The 23,754-nt window shown below is 31.6% G+C and overlaps 1 non-coding gene across 20 annotated transcripts; it reads right to left on the reverse strand.

Annotated features, from left to right (window-relative positions):
* Positions 1 to 652: 652 nt before the first annotated feature.
* Positions 653 to 23,282, reverse strand: LOC111015018 (uncharacterized). Of its 20 annotated transcripts, XR_015790844.1 has the most exons (31): positions 23,198 to 23,282; positions 22,865 to 22,961; positions 22,527 to 22,606; positions 22,350 to 22,443; positions 21,965 to 22,100; positions 21,691 to 21,854; positions 21,018 to 21,108; positions 20,753 to 20,843; positions 18,703 to 20,654; positions 18,518 to 18,596; positions 18,114 to 18,212; positions 17,837 to 17,910; positions 17,612 to 17,744; positions 17,339 to 17,407; positions 16,832 to 16,971; positions 16,297 to 16,394; positions 16,028 to 16,213; positions 15,637 to 15,778; positions 15,363 to 15,528; positions 14,905 to 14,984; positions 14,620 to 14,710; positions 14,461 to 14,521; positions 12,581 to 12,634; positions 12,396 to 12,474; positions 11,994 to 12,090; positions 11,720 to 11,793; positions 11,494 to 11,625; positions 9,805 to 9,920; positions 8,189 to 8,280; positions 7,285 to 7,358; positions 653 to 7,039 (listed from the first exon to the last, which is right to left on the reverse strand). It is a non-coding gene; the product is annotated as an uncharacterized LOC111015018 (transcript). The 20 variants fall into 20 exon arrangements; XR_015790850.1 differs by lacking the exon at positions 7,285 to 7,358 and having other exon boundaries at positions 653 to 6,369; XR_015790841.1 differs by having other exon boundaries at positions 653 to 7,358.
* Between the last annotated feature and the right edge of the window lie 472 nt (positions 23,283 to 23,754).

Here is a 23,754-nt window from a genome sequence, read left to right on the forward strand (position 1 = left end):
AAAAAAAAATGAGTTACACATAATTTTAAATTTTCGGTTTTCAAATTCTAAGTATACATTCACGAAAACAGAAATTTAGAACAACTCAGAGTAAAAAGTTTTAGATTGACAAAAGAGAGGAAAAATATATTTTTGATAAATTTTGTAAAATGGGACAAAATTAGGGAAAATTAAGTTGGAGAAAAATGGTTATAGAGAAACAAAAGTTTCAGAAGAAGAAAAAAGAACTTGACAATGATACAAGGAATGCATAATTGGGAACACTAATATAGAAATTAGTATGTGTGAGATTTAATCTTGATGTGATCATATATTAATTTCAGTAAACAAATCGAAAATTTTCATAAACAACAAACAATGAATGAGAAAATAGAGATGTAAATAACTGATTATAAATAACACACAGAGAGAGGAGATAGATATTAGAAGAGAGGACGGAGAAAAAATATTAAGGTATATAAACAAACCTCCATAAGTAAGCAGGAAAAATAATAATCTAAAAATAATAAATAAACAATACGTAAATACCAGAGTAACAGAGGGTCAAGAGAGAAAAATAAACGGAGAAAAACATAAAAATAAGCTAAAAATAAGGAAGGAGGGAAAATAAGCTAAAAATAATAAATAAACAATACATAAATAAATGGAGAAAAACTAAAAATACAACCCTTTATAAATAATAAAACTGTAAATAAAATTTTAACCAAGTACAATGAATAACAAATGTTCAATTAAAATAACAATTAAACACACAGTACTAGAAGAGAAGACGGGGAAAAATATTAAGGTACATAAACAAAAATCCCCAAGGAAGAAGGAAAAATAAGCTAAAAATAATAAATAAACAATACGCAAATAAATGAAGAAAAACTAAAAATACAACCCTTATATATTTAATAAAACTGTAAATAAAATTCTAACCAAATACAATCAATAACAAACAAATGTTCAATTAAAATAACAATGAAATACACAGTACTAGAATAGGGGATGGGGAAAAATATTAAGGTGCATAAACAAAATCCCTTAAGAAAGCAGGAAAAATAAGCTAAAAATAATAAATGAAGAAAAACTAAAAATACAACCCTTGTATAAATAATAAAACTTTTAACCAAATACAATCAATAACAAAAGTTCAATTAAAATAACAATGAAACACACAATACTAGAAGAGAGAATGGGGAAAAATATTAAGGTACATAAACAAAAATCCCTTAAGGAAGCAGGAAAAATAAGCTAAAAAAAAATAAATAAACAATACCTAAATAAATGGAGAAAAACTAAAAATACAAGTCTTGTATCAATAAGAAAATTGTAAATAAAATTTTGACCAAATACAATAAATAACAAATGTTCAGCACAACGCCAATCGAATATAATTGGTATTAGTATTGGAGTGAAAAGGAGGAAAGAGAGAGGAAAGGAAGGAGGAGAAGAGAGACAACACGAAGACTAGCTAAGGGCTCCCTTCCTTCCAAATAATAATCGATGCACACATTTTATGTAATAACAACATATTTTACCAAACAAAAAAATACATTAGAGTCGACATAACTAAACATAAAAAAATGTCATCATAATACGATGCCTACTTGCATCAATCAATCTGGTTATCCTCGCATTATATTTTGAGGTTGACCAATGCAATTTATAAAGAATAACAAAAATATATAGTCTGCATAAACTTAGCAACGCAATAACCAAGGCAGAGTCTACAATTGTTAACCCATTTGCTCACTACAACCTTCCACAGTCAGATTCAATTATGAAAGGAAAGAGAACAAAGAGTATAAAAAACATAAAAGTTTTAACACTCTCCACCAATCAACAACCATAAGAAAGCACCAAAAACCATACTCTAAATAACTTATTTTACCAATAAAACATCCAAGTAGATACAATTTTACAGCTATGAAGCCTTGTAGAAATAAGCCAGCCGTAATAACCACCAAAGAAGCTAACTACTACTAAATCTACCTCATTCGACAAATACAATTAATAACAAACATTTCATTGAAGTAACATTCAAACACAATACTCAAGCGATAGGAAGGGATGGAGGGAGAAAAAAGGGAAAAGGAGGGAGGAAAGGAGGAAGAGGAAGGGAAAGAGAAAATAACGAAGGGAAGACATCTATGTCAAGGATCAATCAATGAAACAAAAAGTAACACTTTCATACCAATTGAATTGAAAAACAAATGGAGATCGCAATATTCTAACATAAACAAATCCTCCTAACCAAATAACATTGAAACATAATACTCCGATAATACTCCAACAATATTAATGGAAGGAGTGAGAAGGAGAGACGGAGAGAGGAGTGATGGAGGGAGGAAGAGAGAGAACAGTAAATGAGAAAAACAAAAAATACACCCCTAGGCCTTGTATAAGTAAGAAAACTGTAAATAAAATTCTAACCAAATCCACTAACAAATGTTCAATTAAATTAGCATTGAAATACAATGCTCCAGTCCAATAATTGGTAATGAAATTTGGGAGGGAGCGGGAGAGAAGAATGGAAATGAGGGACGGAGATAGAGAAGAGAGAAAAAAATGTAGGAGGGGAACTGCAAGGGGAGGAACATATTTGCAACAAAACAAAATAACATTCAAAAGTCAACAAACTTAAAAAAAAAAAAAAACACTATCATAATACTACAATGCCCCTTGCAATTTTTGAAGAATAACAAAAACAGTCAGTAACAAAGCTAAAAGATCCTAGTTATTGACTATATCAAAGCCAACTCTACTCTATAAATAATAATCGTAGATATAGTCAACAGCAACATCAATGGATATATACTAGAACAATAAATGGAGAAAAGTATTTATGTATTTCTCATCGAAGTAAGTAAACTGTGTAAAGACTAAGTGCATGCATAAAAATTTTGTAGAGGAGGAAGAGAAGTGGAAAGAGTGGGGGAGTGGGAAGGAGAAAAGAGAGAGAGGATAGAGGAGAGAGGGAGGGAGAAATAGAGAGGGAGATGGAGGAGAGATGAAATGAAGAAGGTGAAGAGAGAAAGTACAAGCATAAAAGTTCTGAAACTCCCCATCGCAACTTATGAAAAATAACAAAAACAATCAATTATAAAGAAGAAACAGAAACACGAAGCTAGAAGATACCTTGACCAAATATAGAATAGCCCGGTTGCTATTTTATAAAACAGAAACACGAAGCTAGAAGACACCTTGACCAAATAGAGAATAGCCCGGTTGCTATTTTATAAAACAGAAACACGAAGCTAGAAGACACCTTGACCAAATAGAGAAGAGCTCGGGCTAGCCTTTTATAATGGCTAGTTTTTAGTTGCCGAGACCCTTGTCCTATAAAATATAGGTTTGTAATCCCTTTTGATGGCTGTTGAATAATGCTATCATGCACCAGGAGATAGGTATTAAAATAATAAATGGAGGAAAATAATCATTTAAATATCATCTAAAACTAAAAATACAAGCAGGGAGAAACAATTCTGGAGAAACAATTCTAACCAAACAAATCCTCCAAACCAAATAACATTGAAACACAATACTCCAATATACCGATAATAGGGATGGAAGGAGGGAGATGAGTGATGAAGGGAGGAATAGAGAACAATAATTGGAGAAAACTAAAAATACAAATCTCATATAACGAAGAAAACAGTAAATAAATTCCTAACCAAATACAATCAATAACAAATGTTCAATTAAAAAACATTGAAACACAATACTCCAGTCCAATAATTGGTATTGGAATTGGGAAGGGAGGGAGGGAGATAGAGGAGAGAGGAAATGAAGGAGGGGAAATGCGAGGGAGGAACATATTTACCAACAAAAAAATAAAAAAATAAACATCCTGATGTAGTGAGTTAGTTTTATATTTTTGGTTTAATTGTTTTAGTTTTTCTAATAATTAGTTAGTTGTCAATTCTTCTATAAATAGAGGCTTTTGGGCTTTGTATTGGTACATCAATATTAATCAAATTTCCATTATGGATTCTTGGAGAGCTTTAGGCTACACCAAATTGGTATCAGAGTAATCGCCTGGGCCAACAATGGCAGCCGCTGGTAGGGGCCGGGAAACTCTTGTTGACGTAGATCGCAAGAGGGGCTTCGTGATGTTGTGCTCGTTATTCAACAGCTCACACCAAATACAAGAGGATACCTTTTAGAGTACCCTCTTTTCAAGAAGTAAGAAGAAAACAGTACTTTTATGACCAAGAACGAGATTTTTACAAACAAGATCCCAGTACAAGATTTTCAAGAACGAAGAAATACGACCCAAGAAACATGCGCAATTGGAGATATGATGCACGAGAAAGACAAAGATTCCAACAGCACAAGGAAAACCAAGATTGGGATTATGATTCAAGTGAGGAAGAAATGGAATACAATGGAAATGATTGGGATATTGATTCAAGCGACTCTGAGGAAGATATTGAGTATATTTCTTCAGCCCGATTTCGATCTCGATTTTCCAATTATAATTCACAATTTCACGGATTTGTACAAGAGTCGGTGGGTACAAGAAAGAGATACCGTCAGGTTCGAGGAAGAATCATCAATCTCAGTCAAAATCTTGCTACTATGAGTTTGGAATTAATTATGCAAAGTTTGGAATCTCAGTCAAAATCAACGACATTACCCATCAGTTGGTGAGGATTCAAACGAGTCAGAATATGAGTTTGGAATTAATTATGAAGGTCAATCTTTAATCAAGAACCAATATTATGCAAAGTTTCAGCAACAAGAAAGTTCAAGCAACAATCTTGGAGTCTGTACAAATTTCACCAAATCAATTTCACGCAAGGCAGAGGTATTTTGTGCCAGAAAATTTGTTCGAAAACCTTCAGAACTCTTGGGATCCATTGAAACTCCAAACAATAGATGTGGAATTTTTCTTTCTTCTTGTACAAAACTCCCAACAACAACAATTGGAGAAAAACACCCAATCGATACCTTAACCAAGATGGGAAGATTTTGCCACCAAGAGAGTAAAGACACTTCAAAAGATTGCATAAGACCAACGGAAATTTCAGAGGATGCAAGAGGTAACTCAAATTTGCTTCAAATTGATACCTTGTATGTTGATTTGAGAAATTATGGAATCCAGAACCCTTGTCAGATTGAAGCAATTGAACAAGAAGAGGAGTTTTTTCTTAAATTTGAAAATTATTTTGATGAGGAAGATGATGTTGATAATGAATTGATAAGATCAGAGGATGATTCTCCTTTTTCTTTGGCTACGATGTTCTTTGAAGCTGAAATGCCAGATGTTAATGAGCACAGTTCTTTAATTTTTCAAGAAAGCTTACAGATAGGACAAGAAATTCAGAAGGCAAAAGATAAGGAACAAACTCATCCAGCCAAATTAATTTTTCACGATTTGAATAAGTTTTACCCCATTGAATTTGTCAATGTTACATGTCAAGATTCAAATGCTGTTGGACAACCATACCAACCTTTAAATTCTTCGAATGACGACAGTGGGTTCGATGGGATGAAAACAAGGGAGATTTCAGGGTATAATCAATATGCAAAGCCAAAAGAAAGAAATTTGTATATGGAAATAAAAATGGAATGTTTGATTGGAAGAAAAGAAATGGTCGACAATAGCAAGGAAGTTTTTATTCTCAATAAACCCACCCAGAATTTGTCCAGAGAGGAAGCTATAGGATTTCTTCTTCATTTGAATGAGTTGTTAACCATGGTGCAGGAGCTATATGCAAATTTATATTTTGAAAGAATCCCTCATTGAGTGTACACGTGTTTTGACGAACTCAAGACAACATTTTCGGTTCAAGTTTTTTCAAACCATTGAAAGAAGAAGCATTGGAACAACAACCCTGCCTCTATTGTATTCTTTTTAAACTCGAGGACGAGTTTTCTTAAGAGGGAGGGAAACTGATGTAGTGAGTTAGTTTTATATTTTTGGTTTAATTGTTTTAGTTTTTCTAATAATTAGTTAGTTGTTAATTCTTCTATAAATAGAGGCTTTTGGGCTTTGTATTGGTACATCAAATATAATCAAATTTCCATTATGGATTCTTGGAGAGCTTTAGGCTACACCAAAAATATTGATCAGTATGCAACTCTTAGGTATTGAAGTTACTTTTTCCCCTTTCCTAGAGGAAATTAGAGTTTTACTCCCTGTTCTTATTGAATTTATGTTTTCAAACTTAAATTGCAGGTAGGAATTCTACACTTGCTCTCAACCTCTCACAATGAACAGTGAGATAAGAAATGTTAGGACCATTGGTGGTGAGTTGAAAGTATCTACTTAGCCTTTTCTCTTTAAAGTATCTACACCAAAAATATTGATCAGTATGCAACTCTTAGGTATTGAAGTTACTTTTTCCCCTTTCCTAGAGAAAATTAGAGTTTTACTCCCTGTTCTTATTGAATTTATGTTTTCAAACTTAAATTGCAGGTAGGAATTCTACACTTGCTCTCAACCTCTCACAATGAACAGTGAGATAAGAAATGTTAGGACCATTGGTGGTGAGTTGAAAGTATCTACTTAGCCTTTTCTCTTTAAATGTTGACTAAAGGATCTTATGAAGGTTCATCTTGAAATACTCGTACGGATTTTCTAAATCTAATTTCGATGATATTTCTCTTTCTTGATTTCGTGTCAACAAAATGAGATTTCTACATTCCACCATCAAATTTATCATTAGTTTCGTTTTGTTTTATCGGCCGTGAAACTGATAAGTTTGAGATGTTAAGTTGTGTTACAGATAGAATGTGGTGGAAGAGTAATCGAACTGTACCGGTATTTTATGTTCAGGGGAGTGGTTATTTTGTTTGGAGCCTGTTATAGTTTGAGGACTTCTTAAAAGTGCAAATATCTAGGAGTTAATTTGCTCTAGGAAAGGGGAAAAAGTAACTTCGATACCTAAGGGAATACAGCAAAGAGTTGCATACTTATCCATATTTGGCTAATTGACTCCTGAATATTTGCAAGAAGTCCTCAAACTACAACAGGCCCGAAACAAAATAACCACTCCCTTGAACATAAAGCACCGTACAGTTCGATTACTCTTCCACCACATTCTATCTGTAACACAAGTTAACATCTCAAACTTATCAATTTCACGGCCGATAAGACAAAACAAAACTAATGATAAATTTAATGGTGGAATGTAGAAATCTCATTTTGTTGACATGCAATCAAGAAAGAGAAATATCATCGAAATTATATTTAAAAAATCCGTACGACTCTTTCAAGATGAACCTTCTAAGTTTATACGATCCTTAGTCAACATTTGAAGAGAAAAAGCTAAGGAGATAGTTTCAACTCACCACCAATGGTCCTAACACCATTTCTTATCTCACTGTTCATTGTGAGAGGCGGAGAGCAAATGCAGAATTCCTACCTGCAAGTTAAGTTTGAAAGCATAAATGTAGTAAGAACAGAGTAAAACTCTAATTTGCTCTAGGAAAAAGGAAAAAGTAACTTCGATACCTAAGTTAGTACAACACCGCTTTATAATGTAGTTGACAATGGTCACCCTTTAAAGTTTAAAACATTCTTTAATCGGTATTTGAAGAAAAGAAAAGCTAAGGATATACTTTCAAGTCACCAGAATATTCTTGCATTTTTTATATCATTGTCATTATCATAGCAAGTGCAGAATTCCCAACTGCAAGATAAGTTTGAAATACATAAATGCAGTAAGAATAGAGAGTATAAAACTTCTTTTCTCAGGAGGGAAGGGCCCAAAAGTAACTTTGATACTTGAGTTAGCATCACACCACTTCCCAAGATAATCGTTTCATAGAGAAAATTTTAGAAACTAAGATAAATTATAGATAGAAAAAAGTTAGGAGGAAGAGAAATATTTTAACGAAAAAGAGTTAGAGAAAAGATGAAATTAGAGGGGAAGAGAAGCAATGGTTAAAAGTGAAATAAATTATAAAGAGAAGAGAATACAGGGGGAATAAAAAATTACAAGAGGACACACACTATTTTAAACGTAAAAGGCAAAATATGTAGAGAGAGTTAAAAAAAAGTGCAAATTTTTCAGAGAAAATTCATAAACAGAGTGGAAAACCTCAAAATGTGGAAAGATTTTAAATAGAAAAAAATATATATAAAATTTAAATAAAGATTTAGAGATAGAAAAAAATACACAAATAGGGTAGAAATTTTATATAGAAAAAAAAAAGTTAAAAATATAAATTTTGGGGAAAATAAAACGGTTACCTGCCGGGTGAAGGTTAATGGAACCGCATCAGCCATCATCAACTCAATCATCACCCTCACCCAACCAAGTGCCAGAATGAAGATCTAATTTCCTGCTCAAATAATTTGATAAATGTAATTAGTACATAAACTTTCGGGGCTCTTTTTGGTTGAATTTTTTTCACATTCGAAATAGAAGAGAGAGAGTGTTAGTTGTTCATGGATCGTGCGAGTTACCACCAAAAGATAACTTCTGTTGGATGCTTCGGAGAACATTTTCCACATAAAGTTTGACTAATTAAATTATTTTCAATTGATTGAAATGAATTAATAGTGTGCTAAAGCTGGTAATAATTACATAAACGGTTGATTAGTAATGAATAACCTTGACATGAATCTTCCTCATCTAGAAGTTGAAAGATTAAATTCGTTAGAAGTTGAAAGATTAAATTTAAGAGATAAAAAAAGATAGAATGAAAAAAAAAAATTAGAGAGCAAATTTTAGAGAAGAAAAAGTTAGAAAAGCAGAAAATAATTTAAAAAGTGAGTAACTTAGACGGAAAAAACTTTTAAAAATGATGAAAATTTTAGAGATAAGAAAAAACAAAAAAGAAAATTAAAAATTAAAAATTAAGAAAAAAGTTTTGCATGAAAAAAAAAGTTTAAGGGGAATATTTTACCGCCAACAGAAAGAGAGACAAAAATTTAAAGATAAAGAAGGAAAAGTTAAAAACTATGAAAAAGTTTAGACAGATGAAAGAAAGTGAAATGATGAGAGGTTAAAAAAAATTAGAGATAAATAAAACAAAATTAAGAAAATGAGTTATAAACTTTAGAGATAGAAAAGAGAATTTGAGAGATACTGAGAGAGAAAAAAGAGTTTAAAACCAAAAAGTTTTAGGAAGAAAAAAGAGTTAGAGAAAGAGAGAAGGGCATAAAAAATTTAGAGAGAGAAAAAAGTTAAGTGGAAAAATTTTAGAAATAAAAATATAATTGGGAAATACTCATTCTTTTACCCTTATATATATTTCGACACATTGAATCAATTTAATTTAAGCTTAACCCTTTAATTTCATCCAACATTCTTTTCTACTCACACAAATTTGGACACATTGGACACATTCTTTTACCCTTTAGTTCAATTTTGGGTGTTTTTTTGGTTCATGTTATATAATTCTTCAAGTTTAAGTCTTAATTTGATGAAATAAATTTAAGGAAAAAATCAACTCACACATCAAGTAAGAGGTAAGAAAATGACGTTTTTCTCATAAAAACGAAAAAAGTAGTTCAAGAGAAAAAAGTTTGAGAAAAAAAATATTTACTCATAAAAAGTTAAAAAGTGAGAGAAAGTAGTCTTAAAGGTAGAGAGAAAAAACTAGAGAATAAATAATAAAAAAAGTATGCAAATATTTGAGTGAATTTTTTATAAATTGAAAAAAAAATTAAAAATAGAAAAGGATATGATGAGAGATAAAATTTTGAAAACCATAAAAAATAAAAAAATAAAAAAGGTACATGGAAGGCATTTAATTAGTCCATGAAAAGCACACGGTCAACTGGAATTCTCTGACCAATATGAATACCAGAAAACCACAAAATGTGATCAAGTTCTGTTTTGAGGAAAAGAAAGCACTTACTTCACTTAGGATAGCGCCATCCAAATATGCCCTAATTGCAGATAAACAGATGCATATAAACAGAAATTGCATCCCTCCAGTACCTTCTCAAGAGCTATCAATTCAGCCTGACCTGCCTGTAGTGGTACAAAAAATATAGTAGCTAGACTAAAGAGCTTTTGTACAAAAATACAGATGGACATTTCAAATAAGTGAAAAACTGCAATTATTAAACTGTATAAATGAATATTAGTTTCTGGGTAGTAACAGAAACTAATAAAATCCAGTGATATACAAGAAACTGAGAAAGAAAGAAAGCAAGCCAGAAAAAAAAAAGATTAATTGTTGGTTGTGAAGAGAATCTATATTTTAAAAGTTTTCACAGACCTCAAGAGAACCACGGAAGAAGGCACACAGAATTTTTCCAATTAATTTATTATTATTGTTATTTATTAAAAAAAACTTTCTTTGTTAATCTTGAAAAAGGTAGACCACCATCTTCTTGAACGAAGCTGCAGCACATAACAGAACAAAACAGAGCAATATCCACTTTCCTTACACACTATTTGATTGCTAAATCACAGCTTTTCATCTTTCTTATCTAAGATAAAACACTTTCTTGGTTTCTCATACATGCTGTGAATTTGTGTTGTAACTTGTCATGAAAACATATATCCCCTTTAGTCCGAACTCAGCATTGTTCTAAATCTCTCATCGCATAATCATTTTATTTTAATTATAAAGCCATTATAAAGCCTTTAGATTGATGGGTTGAAATTTTATGGGGAACTCCTATGTTTGATTTAACTAAGAAACTTTTTCTGAGAGAACGTATACTCCTTTTCAATCTGACATTTTATGGGGAACTCCTATGTTTGATTTAACTAAGAAACTTTTTCTGAGAGAACGTATACTCCTTTTCAATCTGAAATTTTATGGGGAACTCCTATGTTTGATTTAACTAAGAAACTTTTTCTGAGAGAACGTATACTCCTTTTCAATCTTTCGTCCGCCCATAGGGGAAAAAAAAGAAAAAATCTAACTACATTCCGAAGGCAGAATCCAAGGATTGGTCTTTGGTGGGTAGGGTTTGAGATGTTTGGAAATATCCCCGAAGATTCTGAGTTCAACCCCTAAATGAAAAATTTAATAATTTAAGACCTTTTTGTCTCCCATAATTGGTCTTGAGTGGGTGGGGTGAGCCATGAGCATAGTATAAAGATTAGGTATCCGAATACTACTTAGAAAAAACAAAGGAACAATAGTTGAAGGTTTTTCAGATTTCAATATGATTCCAGAACTCCTAAAACATGTTAAAATCCATCAACTTATAAGCTATCTCAAGGGGTTATTATCCCACATGCCATTGACGAGTAAGCCAATAACCAATCTCAACCATTTAAAGAACCTAAATTTGGATAATAATACGTTAATGACTTGAATAACATGAAATCAAAGATTCAAATTTGAATTTGGATAATAATACGTTAATGAATTGAATAACATGAAATCAAAGATTCAAATTTATAAATCAATAGAGTTTGCCTTATTCGGGAAAATAACAAAACAGAAAGTGCTCAATTTATAACCTATGTGCAATGCCGACAAAGTGAACAGAAAGAATATAGCACACAGAATATAGCAAGGCTTCCCAAATGTTTCTAAAAACAAGCCAAAGTTCTTAAAATCAGGACACTTTCAAAACAATACCTGCCAGAGCCCAGCCAAACTTGAGTTGCTCCACCTCCATCATATCGATAATGTAGTTGATAGGTAATCTTCCTCATTTAGCTGAACAAATTTCCCAAAGATCGACTTCCTTATTTCTAGGGTCCATTCTGACTGGTTAAAAAAGTAGAGTGAAAAAGTAAGAGATGGTAGGAAGAAAATAAATAAAACTGAATCAACAAAGGATGATAGTAGTAAGAAAAACTACCTTATCAAATTTGACCATAAATATGGTAATTGGGATAAGTCTATCCATCTCAGCAGCAGAGTACCCCTGATTATCTGTGTCAAATATACAGGAATATAAATTCTTCAACTGTTGTTCCTTCTACCTCAAACAAAGGTACCTCCCTTCCAAAATCAGTCTTGAGAGGCATACAACTTTTATAATTAAATAAAAGTAAAAAAAATGTTCACAAACTGCCCCCAAATATTAAGGAAAAGGAAAAAAAAATTTAAAAAAATAAAACAGAAGCGAATACCAAAGCTTAATTTCCACCTCTCTTGCAGTTCCAGCAGGAATCATGGTCTTCTATCCTTTAGTGCCTTCTCGAGAGCTTTCAATTCATCCTGACCTGCCTGTAGTGGTACCAAACATAGCTTCGTTATTAACATAAATCAGGGGGCTTTTATACGGTATTCAAGGTTCTTTAAGGTTTAGCCTCATGCTTTATTTAGTCCAATTCTAGAGTTTAATGGTAACTATTAAATTGTAAATGTTTATTTCTTGTTTCAATAACAATAAAATAAAAATAAAAGCGAATTATCAGTCCCGTTAGTAAAGTATATCATCATTTTTATAGGTAATTAGAATTTACAAATGAGCCATCCTTCAAATATAGACACAAAAACATAAAAACTCAGACCCAACATTTAAATTTCACCTCGTTTCAGCAACTTTTACTTCTCAATACCCAATGAATTCATACCAACATCTAAGATGAAAATCTTGCAAAAGTATGGCTGCAAGAATACATCACAAACAATTCAGTTGAAGAAAAGCTTTGAAATTACACTATAACTTCAACAATGTGGTTTCAAACGATACTATAAGAAAGAATTAGCGTACCAGTTTAACTACAAAATTATCACTCGAATCAAGTGTAGCGAGACATTCCAATATCTTAAACAATTAGAATTAAAGAAACAAAATTAGAGAGGAACAAAAGAGAAAAATTAATAAGTGAGAAATTTTTAGATAGAGGAAAAAGTTACTAAGTAGAAAATAAGTAAAAAGTGAGGAATTTAGACCAAAAAACTTTAAAATGATGAAAATTTTAGAGCTAAGAAAAAACAAAAAAGAAAAAGAAAAAATTTAGAAAGAAAGGTTAAGGGGGGAGAAATTTAAGAGGGAAAAGAAACAAAAATTTCAAGAGAAATAAGGAATAGTTAAAAACTATGAAAAAGGGAATTTTAGAGAAAAAGTAAAAAATGAAAGAATTTAGAAAGAAAAAAGAGGGGACAAAAATTTTAGAATGAACAAAAAAATTAGAAGTAAAGATTATTTAAGGAAGAGAAACTAGGTTTAAAAAGTGAAAGATAGAAAATAAAGTTGAGTGGAAAAATCTAGAAGTAGAAAGAGGTGGGAAAATAATAATTTTTTTACCCTTGTATTTGACCGAGAGAGTCAATTTAATTTAAACTTAAACCTTTAATTTCATCAAATAACTTAAAACTTGAAAAATTAGTGTTTTTTACCTCTGTGATTTTGTTGCTAAGTTATAGTATTTTCAATGTCGGGTTTTGACATTTTTGTAGTTTGATTTTGAGTGTTTTTTTTTTTTGTTCAATTTAAATAGTTTTTCAAGTTTAAGTCTTAATTTGATGAAATAAGTTTAAGGAAAAAATCAATTCACCCATCAAGTAAGAGGTAAGAAAATGATGTCCCCCCAAAAAAGAAGTTGAAGAGAAAAAAGTTAGAAAAAAAGGTTTATATAAAAAAGTTAAAAAATGAGAGAGAATTGTTCTAAATGAAAAGGAAAAAAACTAGACAATAAATAATTAAAAAATGAGAAAATATTTTAGGGTGAAATAGAAATACTTTAAAAAAAATTTAACCCTGTAGTTGACTGGGTGACTCAATGAAATTTAAACTTAAACCTTCAATTTCATCAAAGAACTCAAGACTTGAAAAAGTGATGTTTTTCACCTACTTAGTATTTTCAATGTTGGGTTTGGACATTTTTGTTGTTTTATTTTGAGTGTTTTCTTTTTCTTCTTAAGTTTAAGGTAAGAAAATTAACTCTCCTGACAAGTACGAGGTAAGAAAATGGCATTTTTAGAGATAAAATCTATAAATACAAGAAAGTTAAAAAGGTGAGAAGATTTTTCAAGGAGAGGAAGAATGTTAGAAAAAAAAAATAAGAGAGAAAAAATTCATAAATAGATAGAGGAAAAAAAACTTAGATTAGAAAAAAAAAAGTAAAAAAAGAATAAAAGAGAAAAAATTTTGAGAAAAAAAGTTATAAATAAGATGGTCAAAAACTTTATAGATAAAAGATATTTTAGAGAGAAAAAAGCAGTTAAAAAAGTTTAGACCAATTTTAGAGAGAAAAGTTTGGTAAGAGATTAAAATATTGCATATAGAAAAAGAGAGAAAAATATAGAGATAGGAAAAAATATGTTAAAAAGTAAGAAAATAAATGAGAGATGGGAAATTTTGAAAAAGTGAGATAAAGAAAGTTGAAAATTGAAAAAAAAAAAAAAGAATAAAGAGGAAAAACCTTAAAATGTGTTAAAATTTTAGAAATAGAAAAACAAAAAATTTTGAAAGACCATTTTAAAAGTGAAAAATTATAAATTTAGAATGTGATTAAAAAAAATTTGTTGGTGTTAAATTAAAGAAAAAGATTGAAAATAATATTAAAGTTAGAAAGTATAAATAATAATAGAAATAATAATAGAAAAATAGGAGCAGAAATGAACAAATATCTGTATCCATGAATGTACCCCAAAGAGGTTTGTGTTTCAGCACAGAATCATTTGAAACATCAGGTTCGTTCATCCAGCACTAATAGGCACAAAAAAATACAGATCATTAAACTTGAGTTTACCAGCAAATTATTCCAATCCACACCAATATGCTGAACTGAGAACATTTATGCTAACCTGGCGAAGGAAAAATTTATCAGATAAAGATATGGATCAGCAACCTCAAAAGCAAACCTGAGGCAAGCACATCAGCCAACATTTCCATTTCCTGAAATAAATTTAGCAATTATTCACTGAATTGCATTCGTTAGGTTACTATAAATGCTCGACAGTCCTGGTGTTACATGGGAGGCATTTAACTAGTCAATGAAAACTATATAGTCAACTTGAATTCTCTTACCAATATGAATACCAAATAAACAAAATGATAACGTTCTGTTTGGACAAAAAGACAGCACTTACATCTCTAAGGATAGCACAATCCAAATATGTCTTTGTATGAACATGACAATGTCAGCCTGAATAGTGCAGAGTGTTAGACCCTGAAAAGAACAGCCACTCAAATACTAGAGCTTTTTTAAGAAGAATACAGATTGTATACAATATGATGATCTATGTCGATGGGCATTCAGTTAAAAATATGAGGTCAAGTGCAAAGGGAGTCGAAAACTTTGATATGTAGTCTCATAGAGGAAATAAAATATACTTATAAATCAAATTCTTTCAAGGATGTGATTATTCAACAAAATAAAAATGGAACTTACAGAAAATGCATTGTATACAATCTGTAGTCTCAAAGAGGAAATAAATTATACTTATAAATCAAATTCTTCTAAGGATGTGAATTACTCAACAAAATAAAATGAAACTTACAGAAAATGCATTGTATACAATATGATGCTCCATGTCATTGAGCTCACCTGTCTCAAGGGAGGATGGCCTGTGAGAAGGAAAGCTGGCTTTCAGCAACTCTGATAGGTTGAAACTAATATGGACGTTTTTGAAGCAGTTAGCTCTTGCTCCAATTTATCAGGACCTATATATACTCACTGCTTGCATTTCTTCAGCCAATGCTTTCAATTGAATCTAGTTTTACAAAGTTAAATTAAATTAGATAAAAGAAGCAAACAAATGGACACCTTATCCATAGATTACATATATTGCTCGTTACAAAATTGCAGCACAGAAACATACCTTACAGGCAGCTTCTAAATGAACAAGGTATTTGTCAAAATCTAACTTTGCAATACATCTGGAAGGAGTTTTTTTGTTTTTGTTCCATGTCTGTCTCATGTCATTTCTCTTACCATGCTTCATAGACGGACAAAATCTAACTCTGCTACATATGCCATAGAAGACTTTAAAATAAATAATACAACACCATATTAACATCAAACTGACATCATATAGTATTCTTAAAAGTCCCAAAAGCGTCTATATCTCCCACATCTTATGTCTAGAATAGATTGATACATTCAGTCATGGCCTGCTCGCTCTTCCATGCTTCTTCATAACAAGGTTTTTAATATGCATATTTTATGTGTTTTGCATCATGTGAGATAGAAAAAAGTGAAAGATACTGTACCTGATTCAACTTTGGGATATTCCCACCTGTTTTGTTCTTTCAAAGAAGCAGAGCAAACCTCCCGTTTTGCTCTCTTTCTCGACCGATGTTCGAGTCCGAAAGAGTTGCTCATCAGGACTATTTGTTTGGGCATAGTTACTGGGAGACCATCAAACACCATGATTTCATTTCGCACAAATCCCAAACCTGAGAAAATCGTTGATAAGTAGGAGGGAAGTTGCCAAACAAACAAGAAGAAACAAGTGATAGTGAACATTGTCCGAATATACCTTCAGTGAACCATCAAAGCTTCTGAAGCATGGTGAAAACAAAAGCATGGTGATATCGTCCGAATGATTATTTTTACTTTTCAACGTGTATTTCAGGCCTGCTTCCCCATCCAGGACAGGATTAAGGGACCATATTTGTTAGAAACATATGATGTAATCAAGATGTTATCATTCTAAAACATAAATTATGTAAAATGAACATGCATGCAAAAAAAAAATACGTCTTTCATAATCACACCCAACTAAGACACCATTCTAACTCAAACAAATCCTTATAACCATCGAAACACAATAATTTGATTATATGAATGGAAGGAGAGAGACGGGAGAGGGAGAGAGTAGGGAGAAAGAAGGAGGGAGAGAGGCAGAAAGAGAGGGAGAAGGATAAGGAAAGAAAGGCGTGGGCAAGGAGGTAAAGAGAAAGGGAAGGGTGGAAGAGAGCTACTGGTATTCCATGCACAAACATAGTGGTTCTAAAACATAATTAGGTAAAATTTCCATGCATGCAAAATCAATTAGAAGTTTGAGAGCTTACCAAGGTCTGCAGATGAGGATCAAAACCAGGTTTTGGCCACAGAATTGTGAAAAAACCCTTGATCTGGATGATTGAAGGAAATATATCTCTTTGCGGCAACATAATCTACCACGTTCTAGTCGTCCTTAGAAGTTGGAATCCTAGATATTTAATGAAAGAATTGGAAATCATTAACATGTATGCATATTCATTGCTTTAGAAAGGATAACTAGCACCTATACTATACTCCAATTGATCCATATTTCCCTAGTTGGCTACTAGATATTTGAAATTTAACAATTTCTCAACAGGCCTTGAAATTTGATGGCGAGAATGTAGAAATGAAATTTTGTGGACATGCAATTTGGCGAGAAAAATAGTATTGAAAGTGGATATAGATAATTAGTATAATGACTCTTTTAAGTTTATAAATTCATTTCGTTCCTAAATCGATGTTTGAACAATAATACAATAAGAGAGTATAAAACTTCTTTTTCTTTGGGGAGGGGGAAAAAGTAACTTTGATACCTGAGTTAGTGCCACACCACTTTATAATTTAGTTGGTATGCAATGGCATGCTGGTAAATTTTGCTAATCCTATAAACAACAGAGAAAGAAAGGATTAGAGATGAATGTAAATGAAAAGTTAATTCCCAATCCAAAAAAGAAGGAAAGAAAATGCTAAATGAATACAGCAAAGAGTAACAGAAAGAATATAGCACACAGAATATAGCAAGGCTTCCCAAATGTTTCTAAAAACAAGCCAAAGTTCTTAAAATCAGGACACTTTCAAAAAAATACCTGCCAGAGCCCAGCCAAACTTGAGTTGCTCCACCTCCATCATATCGATAATGTAATTGATAGGTAATCTTCCTCATTTAGCTGGACAAATTTCCCAAAGATCGACTTCCTTATTTCTAGGTTCCATTCTGACCTGTTAAAAAAGTAAAGGAAAAATTAAGAGATGGTAGGAAGAAAATAAATAAAACTAAATCAACAAAGGATGATAGTAGTAAGAAAAACTACCTTATCAAATTTGACCATAAATATGGTAATTGGGATAAGTCTATCCATCTCAGCAGCAGAGTACCCCTGATTATCTGTGTCAAATATACAGGAATATAAATTCTTCAACTGTTGTTCCTTCTACCTCAAACAAAGGTACCTCCCTTCCAAAATCAGTCTTGAGAGGCATACAACTTTTATAATTAAATAAAAGTAAAAAAAATGTTCACAACTGCCCCCAAACATTACGGAAAAGGAAAAAAAATAAAAAAAATAAAAATAAAACAGAAGCGAATACCAAAGCTTAATTTCCACCTCTCTTGCAGTTCCAGCAGGAATCATGGTCTTCTATCCTTTTTAGTGCCTTCTCGAGAGCTTTCAATTCATCCTGACCTGCCTGTAGTGGTACCAAACATAGCTTCGTTATTAACATAAATCAGGGGGCTTTTATACGGTATTCAAGGTTCTTTAAGGTTTAGCCTCATGCTTTATTTAGTCCAATTCTAGAGTTTAATGGTAACTATTAAATTGTAAATGTTTATTTCTTGTTTCAATAACAATAAAATAAAAATAAAAGCGAATTATCAGTCCCGTTAGTAAAGTATATCATCATTTTTATAGGTAATTAGAATTTACAAATGAGCCATCCTTCAAATATAGACACAAAAACATAAAAACTCAGACCCAACATTTAAATTTCACCTCGTTTCAGCAACTTTTACTTCTCAATACCCAATGAATTCATACCAACATCTAAGATGAAAATCTTGCAAAAGTATGGCTGCAAGAATACATCACAAACAATTCAGTTGAAGAAAAGCTTTGAAATTACACTATAACTTCAACAATGTGGTTTCAAACGATACTATAAGAAAGAATTAACGTACCAGTTTAACTACAAAATTATCACTCGAATCAAGTGTAGCGAGACATTCCAATATCTTAAACAATTAGAATTAAAGAAACAAAATTAGAGAGGAACAAAAGAGAAAAATTAATAAGTGAGAAATTTTTAGATAGAGGAAAAAGTTACTAAGTAGAAAATAAGTAAAAAGTGAGGAATTTAGACCAAAAAACTTTAAAATAATGAAAATTTTAGAGCTAAGAAAAAACAAAAAAGAAAAAGAAAAAATTTAGAAAGAAAGGTTAAGGGGGGAGAAATTTAAGAGGGAAAAGAAACAAAAATTTCAAGAGAAATAAGGAATAGTTAAAAACTATGAAAAAGGGAATTTTAGAGAAAAAGTAAAAAATGAAAGAATTTAGAAAGAAAAAAGAGGGGACAAAAATTTTAGAATGAACAAAAAAATTAGAAGTAAAGATTATTTAAGGAAGAGAAACTAGGTTTAAAAAGTGAAAGATAGAAAATAAAGTTGAGTGGAAAAATCTAGAAGTAGAAAGAGGTGGGAAAATAATAATTTTTTTACCCTTGTATTTACTTCTTACCTCCGTGATTTTGTTGCTAAGTTATAGTATTTTCAATGTCGGGTTTTGACATTTTTGTAGTTTGATTTTGAGTGTTTTTTTTTTGGTTCAATTTAAATAGTTTTTCAAGTTTAAGTCTTAATTTGATGAAATAAGTTTAAGGAAAAAATCAATTCACCCATCAAGTAAGAGGTAAGAAAATGATGTCCCCCCAAAAAAGAAGTTGAAGAGAAAAAAGTTAGAGAGAAAAAAAGGTTTACATAAAAAAGTTAAAAAATGAGAGAGAATTGTTCTAAATGCAAAGGAAAAAAACTAGACAATAAATAATTAAAAAGTGAGAAAATGTTTTAGGGTGAAATAGAAATACTTTTTAAAAAAATACTTTTTTCTTTTTACCCCTGTACTTGACTGGGTGACTCAATGAAATTTAAACTTAAACCTTTAATTTCATCAAAGAACTCAATACTTGAAAAAGTGATGTTTTTCACCTACTTGATTTTGTTGCTAGGTTATAGTGTTTTCAATGTTGGGTTTGGACATTTTTGTTGTTTTATTTTGAGTGTTTTCTTTATCTTCTTCTTTTTATTTTTTATTTTTTTTGTTGATGTTATATAATTTCTCAAGTTTTAGTCTTAATTTGATGAAATAAGTTTAAGGTAAGAAAATTAACTCTCCGGACAAGTACGAGGTAAGAAAATGGCATTTTTAGAGATAAAAACGATAAATACAAGAAAGTTAAATAGGTGAGAAGATTTTTCAAAGAGAGGAAGAATGTTAGAAAAAAATTTAAGAGAGAAAAAATTCATAAATAGATAGAGGAAAAAAAACTTAGATTAGAAAAAAAAAAGAGAGAGAGAAATTTTTTTTTGAGATAAGTTATAAATAAGATGGTAAAAAACTTTATAGATAAAAGATATTTTGGAGAGAAAAAAGTAGTTAAAAAGGTTTACAGACCAATTACAGAGAGAAAAGTTAGGTAAGAGATTAAAATATTGCGTATAGAAAACGAGAGAAAGATATAGAGATAGGAAAAAATATGTTTAAAAGTACGAAAATAAATGAGAGATGGGAAAATTTGAAAAAGTGAGATAAAGAAAGTTGTAAATTAAAAAAAAAATTAATAAAGAGGAAAAACCTTAAAATGTGTTAAAATTTTAGAACTAGAAAAAAAAATTGAGAGAGACCATTTTAAAAGTGAAAATTTATAAATTTAGAAAGTGATTAAAAAAATTGTTGGTGTTAAATTTAAGAAAAAGATTGAAAATAATATTAAAGTTAGAAAGTATAATAATAATAAAAATAATAATGGAAAACTAGGGGCAGAATTGAACAAATAGCTGTATCCATGAATGTAGCCCAAAGAGGTTTGTGTATCAGCACAGAATCATTTGAAACATGATCAGGTTCGATCATCCAGCTGATAGGCACAAAAAAATACAGATCATTAAACTTGTGTTTACCAGCAAATTATTCCAATCCACACCAATATACTGAACTGAGAACATTTATGCTAACCTGACGAAGGGAAATTTTATCAGATAAAGATATGGGTCAGCAACCTCAAAAGCAAACATGCGGTAAGCACATCAGCCGACATTTCCATTTCCTGAAATAAATTTAGCAATTATTCGCTGAATTGCATTCGTTAGGTTGGCTATAAATACCCAACAGTCCTAGTGTTACAATGAAAACTATATAGTCAACTTGAATTCTCTTACCAATATGAATACCAGACAAACAAAATGATCAAGTTCTGTTTTGAGGAAAAGATAGCACTTACATCTCTAAGGATTGCACAATCCAAATATGTCTTTGTATGAACATGAAAAAGCCATCTGAGAGGTCAATCACAAGTCACAGAATGTGAGACCCTGGAAAGAACAGCCTCTCAAATACTAGAGCTTTTTTAGAAGAATACAGATTGTTTACAATATGATGATCTATGTAAATGGGCATTCAGTTAAAAAATACGAGTTCAAGTGCAAAGGGAGTCGAAAACTTTGATATGTAGTCTCAAAGAGGAAACAAATTATACTTATAAATCAAATTTTTTCAAGGATGTGAATTACTCAACAAAATAAAAATGGAACTTACAGAAAATGCATTGTATACAATCTGTAGTCTCAAAGAGGAAATAAATTATACTTATAATTCAAATTCTTCTACGGATGTGAATTACTCAACAAAATAAAAATGGAACTTGCAGAAAATGCATTGTATACAATCTGTAGTCTCAAAGAGGAAATAAATTATACTTATAAAATCAAATTCTTCTAAGGATGTGAATTACTCAACAAAATAAAATGAAACTTACAGAAAATGCATGGTATACAATATGATGCTCCATGTCATTGAGCATCATATTCTAAGGATGTGAATTACTCAACAAAATAAAATGAAACTTACAGAAAATGCATGGTATACAATATGATGCTCCATGTCATTGAGCTCACCTGTCTCAAGGGAGGATGGCCTGTGAGAAGGAAAGCTGGCTTTCAGCTACTCTGATAGGTTGAAACTAATATGGACGTTTTTGAAGCAGTTAGCTCTTGCTCCAGTTTATCAGGACCTATATACTCACTGCTTGCATTTCTTCAGCCAATGCTTTCAATTCAATCTAGTTTTACAAAGTTCAATTAAATTAGATAAAAGAAGCAAACAAATGGATACCTTATCCATAGATTAGATATATTGCTCGAATTATAAAATTGCAGCACAGAAACATACCTAGCTTCTAAATGAAGAAGGTATTTGTCAAAATCTAACTTTGTCATATATCTGGAAGGAGTTTTTTGTTTTTGTTCCATGTCTGTCTCGTGTCATTTCTCTTATCCATGGCTTCTTAAACGGACAAAATCTAACTCTGCTACATATGCCATAGAAGACTTTAAAATAAATAATACAACACCCTATTAACATCAAACTGACATCATATAGTATGCTTAAAAGTCCCAAAAGCGTCTATATCTCCCACATCTTATGTCCAGAATAGATTGATACGTTCAGTCATGGCCTGCTCGCTCTTCCATGCTTCTTCATAACAAGGTTTTTAATATGCATATTTTATGTGTTTTGGATCATGTGAGATAGAAAAAAGTAAAAGAAACTGTACCTGATTTGCTCATCAGGACTATTTGTTTGGGCATAGTTAATGGGAGACTATCAAACACCTTGAGAGGTTTTTTCATTTGGCTCAAATTCCAAACCTGAGAAAATCGTTAATAAGTAGGAGGGAAGTTGCCAAACAGACAAGAAGAAACAAGTGACAGTGAACATCGTCCGAATATACCTTCAGCGAACCATCAAAGATTCTGAAACACGCTATTTCAGGCCTGCTTCCCCATCTGGGACATGATTAAGGGACCATATCTGTTAGAAACATACGAACATACGAAGTAATCGAGACGTTAATGCATGATTTCAAAGCGAATTTAAGTCGAAGAAATGAACAGAACTAGTAAAAATGCAAGGAAACTATGCGATCGAAACATTCCCGTTTCTACACTTGCTTGGAGTAGCTTTATAATCGCCGCCGCCCGAGCAGAAATCAGAAATCGAAGCAATTATAAAACAGAGAAAGTAAATTGGCGATGATTCCAGCGAAAACATGGATCCGAAAAGATTTACCTTAATCGCCGGTCGTGGCCGCCGGACTGCACTCTGGTTATCGAAATCTTCGACGCATTCCGTAGAACGCGGACGGCGGAGACCAGACATTATCGCCCTGATGATTGTCCACAGAAAGTTACAGAATCTCGATGGATTAATCCTTGAGCCACAGCATTACATTACAATAATAGAGCAATAGAATGAATGGAAGCGCAAGCAAACAAGCACGGAACAGAAGAGGGCCGGAGATTGTGTATTTTCGCAGTGCATGCGAGGTTGAAGAACAGAACAGAAGATGCTGCAATGGCAATATTGTCATTGCCATTTTCCAATACAAGAAGCTCTACGTACCTGGTGGTGGTGGATCGGAACCTGAAAAAAAAAACCTCCTCGATTTGAAGCTTTGATCAGAAATGGCTTTGGAAGGAAGTAATTGGAGTGTTGGCCAAGAAGAAGAATAAATAGAAAGAGAGATCACAGTTCACAACGGTACTTTTTCAGATATTTTCAGATTTTTGAGTTTTGACAGTGACGTCAAACGGAAAATCATTAATGAAATTTGTTTTGGCAATTTCAAAAAATTTTTAAAAAAATAACGGAAAATCGCTTCCTCCCGTCCCTCCACGTCCACGCACACGCGCCATTATCAAATTCTTCCATTACATTACATAATTACATTTTTATTTAAAAATTTCCTTATTTATTGTTTGTTCCACTTTCCAGATATTGTCCCCTATATATCACACACTAATCATTACTTTGTTAAAACCAACGGTACTTTTTTTTTTCTTTTATGTTCCCATTCAATATTTTTATTTGAATTCTTCCATTATATTCCAAATGCCTCCCTCTCCCATTAAAAACAGCACGGCCAATGATAAAAATAAATAAATAAATAAAAAGCAAAT

This window comes from Momordica charantia (assembly GCF_013281855.1).
Source record: "Momordica charantia cultivar OHB3-1 chromosome 5 unlocalized genomic scaffold, Mcharantia_2.0 BLBB01000005.1, whole genome shotgun sequence".
NCBI lineage: Eukaryota > Viridiplantae > Streptophyta > Magnoliopsida > Cucurbitales > Cucurbitaceae > Momordica > Momordica charantia.